The sequence below is a fragment of the Pseudopipra pipra genome, chromosome 13 (assembly GCF_036250125.1).
Source record: "Pseudopipra pipra isolate bDixPip1 chromosome 13, bDixPip1.hap1, whole genome shotgun sequence".
Taxonomy (NCBI): domain Eukaryota; kingdom Metazoa; phylum Chordata; class Aves; order Passeriformes; family Pipridae; genus Pseudopipra; species Pseudopipra pipra.
This window is the reverse complement of record NC_087561.1, coordinates 19,121,337-19,140,209: the sequence shown is the minus strand read 5'-3', so window position 1 is coordinate 19,140,209 and position 18,873 is coordinate 19,121,337. Positions and strand designations below refer to the sequence as shown.

The 18,873-nt window shown below is 42.6% G+C and overlaps 1 long non-coding RNA gene across 1 annotated transcript in view; it reads left to right on the top strand.

The window, feature by feature from the left end:
- Positions 1-18,873, top strand: part of LOC135421635 (uncharacterized) — a 151,962-nt gene that overhangs the window by 89,872 nt on the left and 43,217 nt on the right. The window lies entirely within an intron of this gene.

Sequence of the window (18,873 nt, the reverse complement as noted above, 5' to 3'; positions counted from 1 at the left end):
ATTGCAAGTTCTGAAAGTGCTTCATTCGTGGTGAGTGAGCCTTCTGCTGACTCCAAATGCTGAGGAATGGGATGGTGAAACCATTTTCCCCTAAACTTGACATGATTTGAGTAAATTGGTGTGAAACCCTGGACTGGAGTTGCAAGGAGAACATATAATATATGTATTATGTATAGATACAAGAAGTCACAACAGGTTGAACTTAAAGGATCTGATTCTTTACCTCATTGTTTGAAAATTAAGAGATTGGGATACATGTACTGAGGCAAAAACAGTGTGAAGAAAAAAGAATAAATCCATCGTGCTTCAATTAAAATAAGCATCTGGGAGTTCAGGTGCTAATCCAAACTAGAGGAATCTCCTGACATTTCAATATAATCTGGATTTCCAAGTTTTGCAACTTCTTTCACTGTTTGGGTTCTTCCATTCAGGAGCTCCATGCAAGAACCCTACTGAACTGGGGAAAAAAGGAAAGGAATATACTCACTTGATTACTTTTTTTAAAAGTAAAGTTATTAAACTCAAGGCACATCACAGTTGATGTGAGTTTGACAGAATTTGTATTAGCACTGCTTGCTGCCTTTTATTTAGAGGGGGAAGTGAATGGCTAAATATAATTTAATGGTTATACATAAGCAGCTGGAGTTAGATAATCAGAGGTGTCAGTTTAGATCTGTGTCAGGATGTGATGCCACCATGATAACAGTGATTTCAATGAGCTTAGAACTTTTTAAAATAATCTTTACTGCAGTTTTGAATAACAAAGTAAAAGCCTTTCCTTAAGAAGAACTGGTCCTCAGCTCCACTAAGGAGGAGCCTCGCCCACCTCAGCCTGGCCAGTAGAATGTTTTCCTGGTGTGGAAGTTCTCCACTCATGCAAAATAACCACGATGGGGTTTTTAAGGCCCTAAAGGCTTTTGAAAAAACTACAGTGTGTGAGCCATTGCAGCTCTGGCTCAGGAACTGTTTCCCAAGTTGTTCTGTGCGGAAGCAAATGGCAACCGCTGCATTTCGACAGTCTTAAAGCTCTTCCTTTAACCTCTTGTCCTTAGAAATTCCCTACTGCAGGATCTCACTGTACCTTACAAGCACTGGTGAATTAAGCCCTGCACTTGGCTGAGCCCCCCCTTTGTGTTAACTTACTGATTACAAGTGAATCACTTCCCACAAATGCAAACTAGGAATTAAAGTACTTGGATGATAACTTCTTTGGCCCAGGTCTGTCTTTGTTCCTGTAGTCCTGGTTGTTGGTTCAGTCAGGCCAGAGATGATGATGGAGTCGTCTGTGACAGGAGTTTGGGACGTTTTACAAGGCAAACAATTTTGAAAGTGACTCTGGAATTAACTTGGGGCACGCCCACCACCCAGAATCTCATCAGAGCCAGAGCAAAGGTGTATCAAAACTCCTTTACTTAGGGCAGCCAGCTCAGGAGAAACTTTAATTGTAGCAGGTGGTCAGCTTAATTAACATTCCAGCTTGGCAACCCCCTGAGAATATTGCCCAAGTACATATTTTTTTTGTTGTTTGATTGGTTTTGGGCTGTTATTTTTCTTTTAGATTTGCTCTCGGGGTAGTTTTCAGTGGACAGTGGAAACTGAGCTTGGCCTGAAACTTAGGTATGTAGAACAGCCTAAGTCTGAGAAACAGAGCTCTGCGTGGTGGTGACCTTGGGGACACTAAACAGTGTGAGCAGGCACCCAGAGCTCAGTGACCTGCAGGAAGGAGGCCCTTGGAACCCGCTCAGCTTGGGAGCTGGGTTTGGATGTCAACCAACCTGCTTTGGTAGAGGGCTTGGAACACTGGGGTTTGGCCTGGGCTCCTCTTTGTGTAATGAGAAGTGTTATAACCTTGCAGGATTCTTTTTAGGATGGAATGGTTAATTGTTGCCCAGAGAGGTTGTGGACTCCCCGTCCTTGGAATTGTTCAAGGCCAGGTTGGATGGAGCTCTGAGCAACCTGGTGTGGTGGAAGGTGTTGAAGGGCAGCAGAGTTGAAAGAAGATGATCTTTAAGGTCCCTTTCAACCCAAACCATTCTGTGATTCTGTAACAGAATATTTCTGTTTACAAGGAATGGAAAGCCCATCCAATTTTCTTGGCAGTTCACACTATTCATTCTGCCCTACTTTACTTTCTTCATCTTCGCCCAAACTCAAGACTCCTGCTTGGTTGAAATTTCATGATGAGAAATACTTAACCACCTTTCTTTCTCTTTCTGAATTCAATTGATATGCTAAAAGATTTTCATGGGAGACATGGAAATGGTGAGTTTTGGATTACACAGCTTTCTGTTGAAAGTTGCCATATATGTACTGAAACTTGCTCTTGGTTAGATGTTGGGGATTTTTTTGGGGAAAAATGATTACTTTTTTCCACTTCTGGAACACTGCAATCTATTAAAGAGATTGTGTTCTTGTTGGGGAATCCTTTTTACTTCACTCTTGCAGGTGACATTATCACTACCAGAGAGAACAGAAGTACCCCTGGATATTATAGGGAGGGCACCTAAGTGTGACTAATGTCTTCTAGAGAAGGATTTTGAGAGCAGCTAAATTTAGATATTCATTGCTTCAGTTTGATGGATTAATAAGGAGACAAGAGGGTTAGAAGGGAATTGTGTCTCAACTGGCTTGTTTAATGCTGAAAAATCCCACGGCACTTTGTGCCAGCAGTTGAACACTCGTGAAGTCTACACAGTGATTAAGTACAAGGATCAAAAATACCACTCAAGGGAAAATAGTTACCTAAATGGAAATGTTGCCAGGTTTTACATCTATAATCCTACTCCTAATAAAAAATGCCTGGAGTTTTGCTCAGCTTCTGTGTGTTGTGATTTGAGAGAATGTTGCAGATTTCAGACCTTACTGGTGAGGGTGGAGGTGAAAGGGTGGATGGAGCAGGGGATGCCGTGGGGTCAGTAATAATGACCTGCAGAAGGCTTGGGGGATATTTTTAATTTAAATGGTAACACCTTTAACAACACAGCATCCTTAGAACCGTGCTCAGGCTTTGGCTGAGCACTGAGTCAGAAGAGGAACTGCAGGGCATTGCACTGACAAAGAGGAGTAGGAGCAAGATGAGCTGCTCTGGGAAGAGATTTAAGCTAAAGCCAGCGGTGTAAAGCCAGTGCTAGGTCATGGCAAGCAGCCCTAGTGTAATAAGATTAAAGCATGGGGGAGATATCATACCTCAGACCGCTTAACTCTGGAGAGTACTCCCAGTGTGTCCTTGCAGGGCTGCCTGAGGTGAGGCAGCAGCAGCAGGGAAGTGGTGCCCTGCTATGCAAAGAGTGGCTGGTGACCTGCTTAGCTTGTCCTGGTCTGAACTTCTGCAGCTTTCCATGTTCTTCTTTGTGTTTCCCCACACACAGCTTTCTTATTTTCTTGGATTCAAAGGAAGGAGTTGACAAGGAGGTAGTCAGAGATGCTATCCTGAGAGTACTCCCTAACTGCACTTCCCTTTGTGGTCCCTGCAGCCACAGATATCACCAGGCTTGGTGGTCTCTGTTTCCTCAGGAGAGTGTGTTTTCACTGTCAGTGCAGTTTGCTTTGGCCTGCTGAGGGGCAGAGATCCATGGAAAGCCACAGTGTCCAGCCAAAGACCTATTTTTGTCCCGAATCAATAGAGCTCTGCAAGTGCAGGTCCAGGATCAACAGAGATCCATGGAAACTCTTGCTGTGCTCTGAGCAGCAAGGGCCCTGTGCACTCCACAAATTGCTTTGTCCTTCTAATCTGTATGTTCTGAGCAAAGCAAAAACCAGTCAGGGGGAAATGGGGGGAAATATTAAATCCATGAGATATTTCTCAAATAAATGAGGTCTTCTGGCACCTAAAATATAATCCTTATTGAACTTTTCCCCACTTCAGCTCAAGCACAGGTGTGCAGTCAAGGCACAGATGCTACCACGTGGCTTTAAATTTTCAGAGCTGTTAAAGAAGAATCCAGAATAACACAGGGAGAAAAGACATCCATCTGCTTTCATAGCTGCAGAAAAAGGATTATGTGTTATGATTGCAGTTTCTTTTATTTTAACATGTGACTGCTTTAAAGGTAAAAGCTTGTCCCAGTGGGGAAAGCTAGGCATGAAGAAATGAACTGGCTTGTCCTGTAAAACACGTAACTGTTGGAATACGGTTGGGAAAGTAACCTAGACATTCCAGGGCCTTTGTGTAATCCCCAGCAGAGAACTGTCCGGCCTGAAAGAGCAGGTTGGCCCAGCCAGTCAGCTGCAGGACCTGAATCCCAAAGCATCTTCCAGGCCGCCTTGCCGGCTCATGGGTGGAATTAGCACAGGCTGGCACAGGAGTCTCTACATTATTTGTCTTTCTTGGTGCTGACACAGGAACTAATTACTCTAGATAAGGTGTGAGGTCTTGCAGCACAGGACCTCATTTTATCCAGTGAAAAGCAAGTGCCTCGGGAAAAACATTACAATATTTTTTTTAGGGATACTTTCCCAAACTTTCTCCCAAGAATTTGAGGTTCAAGAACTGCTGCAGACAGGCTGGACTTTTAAACCTGCTGAATTTCTTCCACTGTCTTGTCTGATCTTCCCTTGAACCTCTGTAAACTTTCAGCATAGACAGCGTCTTGTAGCAAAGTGTTCCATTGCTTGACTACAGGTTATGTCCTGTGAAACCAGGGAGCTGCATCAAATTCAGATGTACCAGTATTTAAAAATTCCTTTTTGGCAACTTGAGAATAAATGAAGTGTCCCAGGATTCTTTTTTTTTGTCCTCTAGCTGTGCTGAGGGAATGCTCGTAGGAGATAACCCGGACAACCTGCTTTGTTAACAGTTGTCTGCCTTGTGAGTAAAACAGGAAAAGCATCTGTTCCTCCCTCTGATACACAGAGTATGGGAAAAGCAAGAGAACAGTTTCTGACCTGTTGAAGCTGCTCCATTTTGCATAAAACCTGAAAATTCCCTGAACTGTGTGAAGGTGGAGTGACTGAATCTCTAGTTTTGTCGCCAGGGTCTCATGGGAGGTGACATGGCCATTCCAGCCCCGGGGAGCTGCACCATTTGGGTTCAGTTACGAGGCTCGTTTGGCTGCCTTAGAGGGTAGGATAGAGGGATTCAAACCTTTCTGCTGGTTTCCTGTACAACTATTTTAACCATGTTCTGCAGAATAAAAAAGATGTGTGTGCTCAGTGGGGAGTTGCAGCTGACCTGCTTTTGAAACAGAGCAGTGAACCTCGGAGAACTCTTGGAAATTCGTAGCACAATGTGTTTTTCTAGTAGCAAGTGGAGTTGAATATCCTCCTGTAATCATATTTTCTTTCTCTGGAAGAATTCACTATAACATCTTTCTAAAAATATACTCAATCACCCCAGACAAACCCTGTCCTTAAAATGTCAAGCCTATGTCCCAGTGTCCAGGATGATGTGCCATAGGAATGTGGTATGAGAGAAATAACAGAACGATGGCATTGATGACTTTGAGACTGATTTACCAATTAAATGACTGATGTAATTCAGGGTATATATGTTGCACAAAATTATGCATGTGGGGAAATGATAATACTGCTTTCACATGTGAAATGTGATACCACTGAAAAGCAAGGCCCTGGGGGTGATGACAACAGTTCCAAGGAAAGATCATCTCAGTAGCTGGCAGCAGTGGGAGGAAGAAAGGCCTTCCCCTTGCAGGTGTCATTTCCAGCTGGCTAGTTCCCCATCAGAGGCAAAATGCTGCCTTTTTTGCTGGTTGTCTTTACCTGTGAAGATTTCAGCACAGCCCCTGACTTTTCTGCTGTAGCAGCTTCTAAAGCCTCACAATGGAGAGGAAGCAACAGCATTTTCTTAACTCTCCTTGGTCTCCTTGCTGGGTGCCATTAGAGAGTTCTCATCACTGTTTTCTCAGTAATTCTGTTAAACAACATTTCCATCAAAACTTATTGTTGGCATTTCCTGCAGATATTGCCAGAACTGATGCAATATGGCTCGTGTTTCATGCACTGGAACTTATGGCATGGTGGATTATTTTTTTTTCCTAGAGAATTTGAAATTGGTCAGGCAAGGAAGCATTTTTAAATTTTATTCTAATATTCTAAATTTTATTCTAAACTTCTAATATTTCTCTGGGGAATATTTGGCCATGTCCTCTATTCAAAGTTGTTTGGTCTAAAAAGTCCCACTTTGTCTCAACCAGATGGTTTTGTGAGGAACATGACCCTCATTGGTTGGGTGTTCAACCTAGGATTTAGTTTTTGAGCATGAGATCTGCTTTTGATATCAACATGGAGATTATAAACTCAAAGTTGACATAGTGGAGGAACTATAGGTATAGAAAAACACTGAGAAGCAGGGACAAGCCAGCAGGTAAAGAATGGGCTGGAGCTGGGGCCATGTTATGTGAAGTCGTGGTGGATTCATCTTTTGAGAGCAAAGGCAGCTTTGAAATCACAGAATCATTCATTCAGGTTGGGAAAGGCCTCCAAGTTGTTCAAATCCAACCTTTTGTTATTTTATTATCATATTTTTATCCAAATATCTTGGATTTCCATGACTGGTGAAGGTTGTCTGAGAACCATCATATTGAGAAGTGCTTTTTCAGGGAAATTACTTTCCCTGGTTAGTTTAAAAAAAAATAAAATAAAATAAAAAAAAATAAAATAAGGAAGTGTTTGCATATCTTTCCAATTCTCCAAAATCAAGAGTTTTTTGGGAATGTCTCCCCAGATGTGTATAGACTGCTGCTGTTGTCCTGTATGGTAATGTGTGGACTTATGAGTACCAAAAGGGGGAAAAGAGGTCTGAATTCCTACACAGTGCAGAAATCTTGTAGGGAGGTTTTCTACAGTATCAAAAAGAGTTACCTTTTTTTTGTTTATTTGGGGTTTGTTTGTTTGTTTTTCCCACACAGTGGAACACATCAGATTGCTTCTCAGAACTCTGGAATTCACCTCTGTTACTGCAGATCGGGGGGAACATTATGTTTCCTGGTGCCCAGCACTCTGGGTTTTCATGGAAAATGGGCAAATGTTTTCATTTTTCCAATTTTTAAAGCTTTTTTGGACATAGGAACTGGCAGAAATTGTCTTTTCGTATGAGTATTTGATTTGGCATGGAATGCTCTGGCTGGAATTGTTTGTATTAGAAGTATTGCTCCAAAGAGATATAAACATGTGATTTATTAATCACTGGTGTTTTATTTTAAGAGATAAATTTCTGCCTCTCTTTCTTGTTCAGCGTGTGTACAAGGGTTTTGTATTGTCACTGTGAAGGCTGGAATTAACGTAATTAAATATTAAATTATCCCAGGCTTGGGTGGATTCTGAAGCTGGGCTGATCCATATGTTTGCAGTAACTGGTATCTTAATAGTTGCAAAAATTTGGAAGTCAATCCTGTTCAGATGTCGTTAGATTTTTAACTAATCTCTGGAATCCCAAAGATGCAGAACAGAGAGAACCAGGGAAAATTCATTGCCTGGTTCTGTGCTGCTGATTCCTCCCAGCTTTTCTCTGCTGCATGCAGCCACCAGATCTGATCACTGTTACCCTGCAGGAGGGGAACTGCTGCCTCTGCCTTTATTTTTAAACATCTGGTTTATTCACCAGATTATTTCTGCTTAATATTCAGTACAGGGGAAAGAGTTCCCTCTAATATAGTAAGGGGTTTGTTTTGGAGGTGGGTTTTTTGTTTCTGTTTTTGGGTTTTTGTTTGTTTGTTTTGGTGTTGTTGTTTGTTTTTTGGTTTTTGGTTTCTTTCTGAAACTGTTCTGGCTCAGTCTGTAAAAATTCATTTTATTTCTCTTATTCCATTATGTTCAAATCCTGCATCATCCAAATACCACATATACAGTCTCAGTGTTTGAAAAGCGTTTTTCTGGGATGATTCACTGTATGTAAAATGAAATATGTATATGGGGAAATTCTAGATGTCCCTAGCTTTCTACTAGAGTTACTAATTCCTGGCCCTGGGAGAAGCTCTTATATGTCTGGCGTATCTCTGGAACAGGATTTGGCTCTAGCTTAACAGTCAAACCTTAAGTTTTATGTTCTTAGATCAGAAAATTTAGGCATTGGCTGCATGTGGGCCTGATACCTTAGTGAGAGCAAATGTTTGCTTCCAGTTGTGCCTCCTCCTCCTCGTGTGGTGTAAGAGCAGAGCCTGGAGGAGCAGGAGCTCTGAAGTCTGATGTTCTTCTCCTTGTGTGGGCACTGACAGCTTGGAGACCAGGAAGATGCTTCCTGGTGGCACTTCAGTTAATCTGCTTCACAAACCTGAACCGGTGCTCCAAAGCCCTCTCACCAGTTTGGGAATCACATGGGAAGTAACCAGTTCTTCTGTGAAACAGCGTTTTATTGAGTATTTCTTGGTGAATTTTACGTTAGTTGTTATATTTGCATTCTCCTGTCCTGCTATGAATAAAAAAGGAGTGAAATGTATCCTTACAATTTGTTAAACAGTTCCAAATATGCAGTGTATAGGCTGAGACCTTTTGGTAGCTGTGCTTAGTGCCCAGGACTGGCACACACCCTGTTCTGACTCAGATTTTCCTGAAGCTCACAAGGATGGCAGGGAAGGGGTGGAAGAAAAGAAAGATAATTACATTTACAGAAGTGATAGAAACACATAATCCTGATGGGAAGTTTGAAAGAAGTTTGTCTTCAGTTGGAATTTCGGACCATGAATTCAGCTTCATACATCTCCCATTCTTACTTACCATGCATTTCATCCTGCATTTCATGCTTTGTTTTGGAGATGTAGTGATTAAGTACCATGACAGGTGAGATGCATCAAAAACATTCTTGTTTTATTTCAGTCTTGATGGCATTTTTATGACAGTTCTGACCAGGCTGAGCTGTGTGTTTTAGAACACCACCAGCACTGCACGGTGCATCCACCCAACTCCATAACAATTAACAGCTTTGTGTTTACAAAACTTCCCATTTTTAACTTTCAGGCACTCACTCAACCCTGCTCTGAGACAGGAGGCTTTTTATGGATAAGAAAATATAGATGGGAAAATGAAAGAATTGGTGTCTATCAGAATAGTAGCTGCAGTTAAAACCTCAGGATCCTGAGTTCCGTTCTCAGATTGCTGCATTGCACTTTGCAGGACTTTGTCTGCTGGTGTTGCTGAGGCAACACGTGCTAGTTCTTAATGATTTAATTCTGAAATCTGCTGTGCTGACATCCTTTTATGGTCTGAAAGTATTCCCCAACTTGGGATCCACTGAAATAACACCTCCCTAACGTGTTTTATTAATACTATTCTAAACCAGGGAGTCGAGACAATGGAAGCAACTTGTACGTGTGATGTTTTTCTTGCTGGCAGAGCTTCACTGCGAACTTGGGCCTAAGAAAACTATTGACCTGGACATTCACTGACCAGCTTTGCTGAGGATTCAGTGCAGGGTCTTTCATGACATTTTGGGTGTACCTCAAATTCTTGCCAAACCCTTTGGAACGGTTCAAAGGCGCGTCGATTGTGTGCAATCCTCCGAAGCGGGAGGTGCCAAAAATATAAAGGTCTTTTTTAATATTTTCCACAATGCTGCAAAGCTATTAATGTAAATTACAAAAAGACTTTTTGATTATCAAGGCAAGCTACAAAAAGGGAAAATGTGGTGTAACCCGTATAAATCACTTGACTGAACCACGCACAATAAATCCAGTGCTGGTGAAGCTGAGTTTGTCTGGCACCATGGTTTGCTGTTTACAATAAACATTTACTTTCCTCATTTGACAGTTGGTGTTTGCCATGGACCCTCTTCACTTTTGCTCACATCCTTGTGATCTGTAGCTGTGCAACATTGGCTTTGTTGGCATTATAAAAAACCCCAAAACTAAAATTGAAAAACAATAGAGAAGTTGCCACAGAAACAGTTAAATATTTGACCCTGTTTACTGCCAGCTTAGATAAAAATCAGATTGATTTCCTTGTGAAGAAAAATTCTTCAAGGCATGATATGTGCCCTGACAGCTGTGGGTTTATTGCAGCCCGTTGGAATAAGGGATTTCACGTGTGTTGCAGTGGAGGGAACATTTTAACCATTTGCTCCTCTTTGCCATCTGTGTTCTCCACCCGCTCGGTGCTTGAGTGAAGTTCCCAGCTGCAGGTGCTGTTTCCTAGGCCAGAAGGAACACGGGCATCCCTGCCCCCTTCCCTGGCTCCCAGTGAGTCCCAGCAGAGAGAGTTTGCTCTGCCCTGGGTGCTCTCCTAACCCCTGAGGGGGCTGGGTCCCCGTGGCCTCTCCACCAGGAGACAGGATGTCCTGGGACTGGGGCACTTCCATGGGGTGTGTTGGGTCACTGCTGCAATGTGGGAGCAGGTGAAATGTCTGCTTTTTGTGCACCTTACAGAAAACCCTTTGGCTTTTCCTCTGTTCAACCCTATTATTACCAGTGGACACCTGTCTTTCACTGCCATCCAAGCAGTTGATTTGGAATCTTCCTGGTACAAATACTAGTGAAGGACTAAGGGCTTTGTTGTGCATGTTCTGTCCAATGGGAATGAGATCCATTCCTGGGCGTGTTCCTTTGTTCTGGAGCTGGTGAAGAGTAGGATGGTCGTGTTTCTGCTTTGGGGTAGCAATTGTTCTTGTAACACTGTCCTTTGTTCTCTTCCCCACACAGAACACACTCCAAAGGAGATGGCTGAGGGAAGAACATATAGTTTTTTGATTTGTTCAAGCACTCTGTGTATGGCTGGAATTTTAAGAGCTCTAGGGACTGGTGAATGTTTGGGAACTGAAGAATTCAAAATACTTGCCAGTTTGTGGCAGATTTATCTGGCTTAAAAGACCAGCCCAGAACTGAATGTGGAACGATGGCTTATAAATAAGGACCTATGTATTGGGCTAATTTTATTTTTGTTGTTCTATTATTCTTTTAATGATTAAATTGAAGGACTTGTTTTTGAATTAAAGGCATTCTTTGTTTATTCAATACTTTCATTGAGGAATCTTAGGATAAAAGGGGCTACAGAAGTACCATTATTGGCTTGTACATGCTTGGCTGTCTGGGGGTTCATTTGAGATATGAACTCTCTGGAAATATTATTTGTTGAAGCAGCAGAGAAATGAAGATGTCACTTTGGAAAAGTACCATCTTCAAGAGACAGTGTCCTTTGCCCTTGGGACAATAACAGGTGACTCTGGCTATCTTGGCCTGCATCTCACTCTCCCCCTTTGCTGCTTATGCCTGTCCAGGAGTCTGAGAGGTGACACTCAGGGACACAGACAGTGCTTAGAATTCCTGCATTCACACCTGTGCAGGTTTGTTTTGTTCTGAGCTGTACCTGCAATGTCCTGAGGAAAACCTGAAATAAATTCAGCACTGGTATAGGGGACATGTGTTATCCTTTCAAGGATTAGATCTCTTTCCTGTCTGTTTTTCAAATCTTCCCACGTGGTCCCATGGCATTGCCTGAATAGCAGAGAAAGTTGGCCCTTAAAGCTCTATCCTGCACAGTGCTGTTGCTTGACAAAAATGCCACTACCCCATGACACCAGCTGGAGGATTTTGGCAGTAATTTGATGCAGTGAAAGTGATGCTAGTTTTTGTGGAGGAAGTCTAGTGTATTAGATGGGATTGAATAATGATGTTACAAACCATCAGTAGGTGACCCACAGAGGCCTCAGTGTTTTGGTTCAGAAAAGTGCTCAGCAATCTGACAAGAGATGGCAGTTCCAGGGCTGCCCAGGCCTCTTGGATGTACAAAACTGGGTTATTAGAACATTTTTGCCTGAGATTTTTGATTCAGAGTATTGTGGGCTCTTGCCTGTGATTCCACATAGACATGACTGGGCAAACCCCAGTCTGCAGGTCATGGTCACCACCATGAGTCCAGAGCAGTGGGGATGTGTTGTCAGTGGTCTCAGTGAGCAAAACCTCTGGAACCCTGTTTGCATGAATGGTGATACCAACCTGACTAAAGCCAGCTGGTGTGGGGCAGGGGGCACTGCAGTCAGAGCTCTGTGTGTGACTCAAACTTGAAGAAAACAAAATTGTCCAAATCTTAATCTGGAGCTGCTTGTAATCTCCACTGTGGAAGAAACCTTTATATGAAGTTGTATTTATCATTCCAGCTGCAGTTTAGGGTGAGCAGTTATGGTCAGGTATTGCTGTGTGCAGGAGATGAATATACCCTCGGTTTCTGGCTTGGCTTGCATATGCTCTTTTTGCTTTCTGCAGTGTCAGTGAACTGCTGGATGCAGGTGCAAGTTGGTGTTGAATTTTCCAATTAATTGTCTAGTTCCACAGCCACCTCCCCATCTGGCTCAGCAGGCAGTCCCTGTTCAACAGGGGCCCACGGCACGAACATCAGGGTTTGACAGGCCAGAAGTGAGAGGTATTGGCAGAGCTGTGCTGGGGTTGGAGAGTGTTTACAGATCAAGACTGACTGGATTGACACTGCTGTGTTCAGGGAAAACTGCCCTTTCTCTCTCTGTCTGGCAGTGACTAGTCCATCATTTTGGTGTGGCAGAGCTGGCCAGGACTGTGTCTGTGGCAGTGGGGGGACAAGGGCAGGGCCTGGCAGCCAGGGGTGTTAATGGTTGTGCTCCTGCTGCACTGACTCACTGTGACCTCAGGTTAATCACTGACCTCCTCCTGCTCGTTTGCTGCAGCTGTGAAAATGAGCAAAAGCAATACTTCATCAGCCTCCAGATGCTGAATCGGAGCTGAGTGTTCTTGGGGAAGCAGCTCAGACAGAATATTAGTTTCTATGATAAGTTGAAAGAAAAATGGGCAAAGGTGGCTGGTTAACTTGTAGTTTGTCAGAGAGTTGTCTCCGTGAGACATTGACAGGATTGCAATGTATACTTGAAATATATGTTAAAACTTTAGTTGATTTCGCACTGTAATATTTTGAAAAGCAACCCATGAGGTCCTTTTCATTGCAACTTTCTCCAAAAGTGGAAGTATATAGAGCAAAAAGCTATAAAGCACTTCCATTGGACAATTAAGTGTGTGTCCCCTATTGTGGTGTTTGAGCTATAACTGATCCTGTATGAAAGATGTGTTTCATTTATCGATATTTAAAATCAGTTACTCATGTGTTATGGGGGACCACAAATACCAAAGGCTCCAGGTCAGTACAGGACTTTTCTGTAGTGTGAACGAAGGTTGCTTTGTTTTGGTCTCCAAGTATTTTTTGAACGATTGTGGTTTGGAAAACTAAGTACCCATTGAGTCCATTGCTGTGTTTCAGCTGTGGATTTGATTTTCAGATGAGAGCACATAGATTGGCATGTGGACTCTGGCATTTCAAGGATTAAATTGTCCTTTTGGATAGCTAAGATGCAAGATTTGAATGCAGGTCTAGAAGTTAGAGAATGCATTGGGATGCAGACACACTGAAAAACTTGAGTTAAGGCATAAAATAATCAGCATTCAAAATGAGCTCACCTGAAACACTCTTTGTTAATGAAGCTTGGATTTGCCCTCAGTGAACATCCTAAAAGTACAGGATATAGTGCCTTTTTCGTTTTAGTCTGTTGCCATTCTTGTGTGGATGTTTGTGCACGGACTGTGCATCACCCCAGAAGCCTCCCCCTGTGGGCAGCCCAGGCTCTGGGCTGTGCAGAGCGTGGCACGGGGCTCTGCTTTCTTACAGGGATTTTTTACCTGGTACGTCATTCTTGTTAAGGTTCACATGATACCCATCCCGTTGGTAGGAGTGCAGGTCGGGGCTATCCCCTCAGGCAGACTTCATTTAAGCTCTCCTCTCAGTGCCAAATTTCTCAGCGTTTTTCTCCTCTAATGAATGCCTGTGTTTTAGAGCAGAGACCTTTGCAGCCTCCTCGCCCCTTCCCCCAGTCCTGCCCCCGTTTCAGGGCTGTGTATTGCAAGGGGTCGTTACTCAAATGTTGCTCTGAAGAGTTTCAGAAAACCTGTCAAAATGATTAAGAGTCTGAAATTCTATATTACATTAATGTTTTTAAAACATTTTATTCAACAGACAATATAATATGAAATATAACAAAACCCCCTCAAATACTGGCTCATACATAACACTTCTTGAGGGGCTGCTGTCACTTTGTTGAAAGTAAATATTTTGAGAAGTGTTTCTAGCTCTGCAATGTGAGGAAAAAAATTGAAATAGTCTGTGCTGGTGTCAAATCATTTTTTAATAAACTGAGAGCATTTATAGTTTTCAGTCTCCATTAGAAAGTTTTCTTGGGCAGATTTGACTGTAAACTCACACAGCTTATTTTAAAAGGACTTCGAGACCATCTGGGATTTTGAAGTCTGGGCTTTTAAAATATTTCATTCCTCAATGTGATGAGCAAGAAACTTCCTTGGAAATGCTTCGTGTTGGCTAAGCTGGCAGGGCCATCCAGCTCTTAAAGGGAGACTGATTCACTTAAAAATTTTACTCAAGTGGGGAGAAAAAGCACAGTACTAGTCAGGTAACAAAAGCACCCCCTACCTAAGCATTGAATTACTTTGAGTAAGACATGACAATGATAAATAAGGTGGGCAGTTCTGAATAAAGACTACAAGACATGAAGCAAGCTGATTTTTCAGAACCTAATTATAATTGCTTCTTTTCTTCCCCACAGATTTGGGGTTTTAACCTTTTAATTTGGTGTCAGAGCTATAGTTCCCATTCTTACAAACTCCCTTTGAGTGCTGAAAGGCCACAATAAGGTCTCCCTGGAGCCTTCTCTTCTCCAGGTGAACCCCCCCAGCTCTCCCAGCCTGGCTCCAGAGCAGAGGGGCTCCAGCCCTCGGAGCATCCCCCTGGCCTCCAACAGGTCCATGTCTTTCTTCTGTGTCTGATGCTGATTGCACACCCTGCCTTTCTGTTTATCCTGGTCTCTCGGGGTGAACTGAATCCCAGCACGTAAGGATGGGTGGCCTCTTAAGGCATTTTGCCCACCAAGTGAGTGGAACCAAACTACTCCATGTTTCCTTCCAGCACTTCCAACTCACCTGTTCTTGAAAGCCCCAGTGATGCCATTCCAACCTTCTATTGGCAATTTGGTTAATTAAGCTACAACAGTTGGGTGATTCCTTACATGTCTAAGCTGAATGTTTTGTGATGAAATTCAGCCCTTTTTCTTCTCATCCTACTCATGGAACACTCATCCTTTCTGCGGCAGCCGACTGATGGATCTGAGGACTGTTATCCTGCCTCCCTCCACCCCTGTCTCTAGACAGAATGATATCATATATTCCTTTTAACCTTGGCATCTCGAGGGAACCAAGTTTCTTAAGTTTTGTGGAAAAGAGGAGTCTGAATAAGGGAAAGACTGTGGATTGCTGCTCTTACAAAAATACGAGTGTGCAGAGTTTGAATGTTGCCTGTTCTGGGGCATCACCTGGCCCGTGAACTCCCAGGTGCTCCCTGGCCAGCCAGTGTGAAGGAGGCACATGCTGCCTGTCCCCAGACAGGGAGGGAAGCAGTGTGGGTGAGAGCAGCTGCAGAGCCTGGGAGAGGTGAGCGGGGGAAGGAAGGAAAGGGGATGCTGAAACAAGGACTATCTTTGAGAAAATAAATGCTGAGATTATTGGAGGAGGGAATAGGACTAAAGGCACACAGAATTTTTCAGTTTCAGTGTTCACTGAACTGTTGATGTTAAGACTTGTTTTGAGCAGGCGTGGGAGTCTGGTACATATCCTAGGACCCGAAATTCCTGAACTTTACTTAAGGTCATTTCGTAGTCTGAGCCAGTCTAATTATTTTATAATGGGATGTAAATTATTTGGAGAACATATTGAACTGAGTGTTCAGACTCACGAATTTTGTTCCATGTTCTCCTGCTGGAATGAGAAGAAAGAGATCTTTGTATCAGGATTTTCATTATTAAATTGGTGATAATTATCTGCATTTTGAAATACATGAGTGAAGAACACTATCTACAAACTGAGTTATCAGTCTATATCTGTTATCAGAGGAAGGAAAAATGTTGAATATCCTACAGAAGCATTATATAAAGAAAAAACCAGTGCAATTTGCCTAACAAAAAAATACCACGTCTCTACAACTGAGATCTTGGTACCTTGCTCTTACATGAGATAACATGCCAATCTAAGCATTTCAGCAAGTATATGATTTATGCTTGGGGTTATTTGTGCTGGAAAAGTGTGGTGATCTGTGGAGGAAAAAATCAGGCTTGTCATATGAACTCATTTCAGCACAAGAATCAGTCAAAAGAAACATTAGAGAAGTGTGTGTACGAAGGGGGGACTCTCTGCCAGGATTTACTCACAGGCATTTTGTTCCTCTGTGACTTCCATTGCACTTTCTGTTTTGACAGAATTCCTTCTAAAGGGCTCTAACTGCAGTTTGTGTTTAGTGATCATTGTTTATTGGGAGGGTTTCCAGTATGTCAAGAGCCATGAGTGTTCCTGTGACTGCTGCCTGGGCCATCTTTTGACAGTCTCTTTCAAAGTTCTCCTTTAATCCATCACAATCCCTCCACCCTTTGTGCAAGGGGGATAACAGGAGTAGATTTATTACACTGACTCCGTGTGAGAAAGCTCAATATGTGGAGATTATTCTTTTTTCCTCAGTGCTGGTTTTATGTATATATATATGTATATATATATTTTTTTAATTTCATGGTTTTACAACTTCTGAAGGAGCTGTTTTGAAACACAATGAAGGACAGGTTAACATAATTGGAAATGTAGAATTTGCTTCAGATGCTTCTTGAGACTCTATAGTTGTCAGGTTTTTTGATTGACCAGAGTTTTAATTGAAAGAACATTCATGAGCTCTTAAAGGCAGGAGAAATACAGCGGCAGCTGAAAAAAACCCATGTGGCATTTGAGTTGTACATAGATTGTCTTCAAAGTGGTATTTCAACAAAAACTTCTGGAAAATTTTTTTTTTCAATAAAAGAGTCTACATGACTCTGTGGAAATAATGACACACAGGTCAGTGCTGGAGCAGATTGACAGTGGAAGGGTGGAAAAAGTGTAGGAAACTTTGTTCTTGTGAAACGGTAAATGAAATTGTGTCCCTTGCCCGTTAAACAGCAGATGTACCTGCTGGAAGCAGTTCCAGGAGGAGATCTGCAGTCAGGAGTGTGAAGCTCAAGGACTGTTTCCTTCCAAGGTGAAAGCTTTTCACCAGGGGCTGTGTAAGAGCCCCTGGCACGGCGGAATCCTGTGGAACCAGGGGGTGCTCACTTTGTGCTGGCACAGCCTTTTCCTCCTGTGGATGGAAGTGTTTATAAGCAGGTAATGAAACTTCCAAATTTTGTTCACGTTTTTCATAGGCAAGGAAAGAATGTGCAAAATGTGTTGCTAAATTATTTCAGCAAACAATCCCAAGAAACCTACCCATGGCTGAGCTCAGGAACCAGGCTCCACTGCTCTGAGTTTTCCATTTGAACCACTAAACCACACTGCTGAGGAAAGGCTGTGAGTAATACATTAGATTTCTGCATTCTGGCTTATAGGAAGCACAGTGAGGGTCCATTTCTAAGAGAAGGAAAATCAACAGATGAGCCAAGCAAATTAAATTGCCTGGAATTTTGCCAGAGGAGAGAAAGAATTTTCTGTGATTTTTTTGGGAAGCTCTGGTCCTATTCCAAAAGGGCATATGAGCACATGTAAGACAGCAAAAGTGGGGTTAATATTTTCCTGCCCTAGAGGTTCCCCCAGTTATTTGGGATCTGCAGGACTGGCCATCTCCCCCACCAGGACACTGTGGGGATGTTGAGCTGCTTTGTGTTGGCTGAGGGGGAGGTGGGTGCTCAGAGCACAGAAGGGACTGCCCAGCCCCCGGGTGCTCCTGCAGGGTTCAGGAGCTGGGAATCCACTGGGAAGAGAGTGCTGGAAAGACTGAGGGGCCTGGCACAAATACCAACCCTTACACTGAGATCCTCTGCTGTTCACTGTCAATCCTTCACCACTCCCTCTCTTGTCCCAGTCCTGTTTGTCTTTCCCTTGCCCACCAGCACTGGTGGATGCTGGGGAAGGTGGGCTTTTTGTCTAAACTATTACAGCTCTCCTTTTTTCCCCTTGTTCTTCACTTTCCGTGTGAATATTCTTGCCAATCAATTATCATGGCTCTTAAAGACTAATTAGACTGCACTGTTGTGTTCTGAATGTGTAAAGTATCAATAGTGCTAGTAAATAATGGTGAGATTTTGACTCTCAGGTGGTACAATGTTCCCTTCACATACAGGCATTTCGTCGTTAAAAGCCATGTTAAGGTCTTTATGTACCTTGTAGTAAAGGGAAGGGAATTGTGCCATTTGAGTGTGGGGACTGAAGGAATGGACAAAACTAAATTCAGGTAAATTTGGACATTAAGTCTGAGGAAACATATCAGAGAATCAAAGTGATGTTGTAAAACCATGACTTTTGGAACTCTGCTAGTCTTTATTTTCTTTCCCAGATATTTCAATAGACCAGATACAGATTCCAGGATCTGATTGTACCTGATGGCTCAAGAAAAAAATTTTGATTCTCACTTTGCCTCTGCAGCTGTGTAATTCCAGTAACTTCACCAGAATTTGCTGCTGGTTAGTAGTTATTTCTGATAGCAGTTACTTCCAGATCTGAACTGGAAATGGTAGCTTAGTGAAAGTTGAAGGGACAAGGTGGCAATTCCAATATGACCTCTCCTGTGGAATAGTCTCATTTATTGAGTCTCAAAAAGTCTTCCATCCCTCTGAAATGGTAAACTTAGTCATGTGACACAAAAAACACAGTGACTGTTCTTTCCTGTTCCTCACTTCGGGGAACAAAAGGAAACTCAGGCCCTTAAGTCTCAGTGTTAACAATCTGAACTCAAAAAGGGCTAAAGCAAGCTGTGTCTTAAAAAAGATGCACCTTTCCAGCAATTCACATTTTTCTTTTACTTTCCATTAGTAAATGTCTGCTGCACTGGGAGGCTTTTCTCTGAACATTTGGAAATATTTTAATGCCCTTAAAATTGCAGATTTCTATTAACAGG